General features: G+C 41.9%; 1 non-coding gene across 1 annotated transcript; it reads right to left on the bottom strand.

Moving 5' to 3' along the window:
• Positions 1–1,152: 1,152 nt before the first annotated feature.
• Positions 1,153–1,259, bottom strand: LOC118583348. Its single transcript, XR_004944919.1, has one exon. It is a non-coding gene; the product is annotated as a U6 spliceosomal RNA (small nuclear RNA).
• Positions 1,260–2,186: the final 927 nt, after the last annotated feature.

Raw genomic sequence — 2,186 nt, 5'->3', positions numbered from 1 at the left:
CCACAAGGACCCCTGAACCTTAGATGTGGTAGTTGTATTGTACATGCGTCCATTGAGACTGGGCTCCCCAACTCTGCATTTGAATGTTTGTTGATTTCTGCAGAGGTCTCTGCATGTTGCAAAGAGAAGTTTCCGTGGTGAGGGGTGATTACTGTAACCAACAGTTCTCTGCTTGGACTTCAGATCTGCTCAACGAGAGGGCAATCCTGCCTGGTGGTGCTTATGTTTTTTTGGAAATAGTAGCTGCCATGTTTTAGTGCTTCTAAAGAAACACTGGCCCCACCTGTTTCTTCGAACTAGAAATGGCCTTTCTTTGAATAGATGTTGAGTCCCGTTGGCCATCTTTGTGTCTCTGGCACTTTTTCTGCAGAAAATACCCAAAATTATTTCTTGAAAGAGTTAAAGAGCAAATCACAGTGCATGGCTCCTGCCCCCCTTCTCCTTCAGCATGAGAGAGTGAGAGCAGATCAGGGACTTGACCACAGTGCGAACTCTCTCTGGGGAGCTTCTGGCCACAGCAATTAAGAATTCACAAAGATGATTAATCTCACACGACCATGCTAGTAACTAACTCGGAGAGGCTCATTGCCCTGGATTTCCCTGAAGGGCCCTGAAGCCCTCTCCTGGCTTTTGGGCAGGTGGTTCTAACATACTGTAGAGATGTTAGCCGTAGACTATTTATAATAAATCTCCAAAGGAAGAATTCCTGATCTTCCTTGTTGCTAATACAGAATAATTTAGTGGCCAATATCTCTTTAGTGAGAACTTCATTGGGTAGTTTTCAAGGCATTAAAGATTTAGGAGGAGGGTAATGAAAGTGAATGTCAGGCTGGGGTGTAGAGCTTCTTGGAAACTAAAGCTAAGCAAAAATCAGCCCCGTATGTCTTTATTGGAATTATATATAAGACGATGTCTGCGGCTAACACATCGGCTGATGTTTCTACCTTGAGTGCTTATGGGGAACCTTTTATGTCTTAGGTATAATGCCATAGGCTGGATGTATTTACACTGGTGCTTGTAATGGAATGGTAAAGCCTGAATGTGGACCCAGGATTGTGTGTGTGTGTGTGTGTGTGTGTGTGTGTTGATCAAATTACAACCTTAGGCGTCCTTTCCTAGGTACCATCTCCTATCCTCTTTTTTAAAAAAAAAAAAAAAATGGAACGCTTCATGAATTTGCATGTCATCCTTATGCAGGGGCCATGCTAATCTTTTCTGTATCATTCCAATTTTAGTATATGTGCTGCCGAAGCGAGCATCCTACCCTCTTTTTTAAAGACAGAATCTCTCACTGACCTGGAATGTTCCATGTAGACTGGGCTGTTTGGCCAGTAGCTTCCTAGATCTACCTGTCTCTGCCTCCCCAGTACTGGGATTACAAGTGTGTGCCTCTATGTGCTGCTTTTATTTTTAAAGATTTATTTCGTTATTTATTGATGCTTATGTGAGTATGTCTATGTATGTGTTTATGCATGTATCTGCAGGTGCCTCCAGAGTCCAGAAGGAGGCGTCAGATCTCCCTGTAGTTGGAGTTACAGGAGGTTGTAAGCCACTGGTTGTGAGTGCTGGGAACAAACCTCCTGTCTTCTAGAAGAACAGCAAGCACTCTTAACCACCAAGCGATTTTCCCAGTCCCATGACAAGATTTGTTAAGACGTGAGTTCTGGGGTTATCACTGGGTTCTTGTGCTTGTACTTTACCAACTGATCTATGCCCCATGTCCCTCAGTATTTTAAAGAAGAGTTTGAATAAATAGTTGTTTCTGGGCAGGTGGCCAAAGATGTGCTGCAGGGTTAGGATAGGAGAGAACCTTTAGACATTGTTGATGGGAAGGCAGATTAGTCAGGTCTTGATGACAGTCAGAACGGGGGCTCCTCAAAATATTAAAAAGAGAACCTTCATATGATTTAGTCATATCACTTCTGGGTATATTTCCTTTAAGTCAGTGTACTAGAGGGACATCTGTACATCCATGTTTATTAGGAAGCATTCACAAGAGCCAGTTACAAATCAGCTTAGGTATATGTCAATAGAGGGGTAGGCAAAGGAAACGTGGTATCTGTACACAATAGAGATCTTTCAAGAAATGAAAAATAACATTGTATATTTTATAAAAGATAGTTAAACAGCACACCCTAATAAAATTATTTTTAAAAAAAGAATGATAAAGCGGGAAATGGTAAAGT

The sequence above is a fragment of the Onychomys torridus genome, chromosome 4 (genome assembly GCF_903995425.1).
Source record: "Onychomys torridus chromosome 4, mOncTor1.1, whole genome shotgun sequence".
Lineage (NCBI taxonomy): Eukaryota > Metazoa > Chordata > Mammalia > Rodentia > Cricetidae > Onychomys > Onychomys torridus.
The sequence above is the reverse complement of the archived record's forward strand: the minus strand, read 5'-3'. Positions and strand labels throughout refer to the sequence as shown.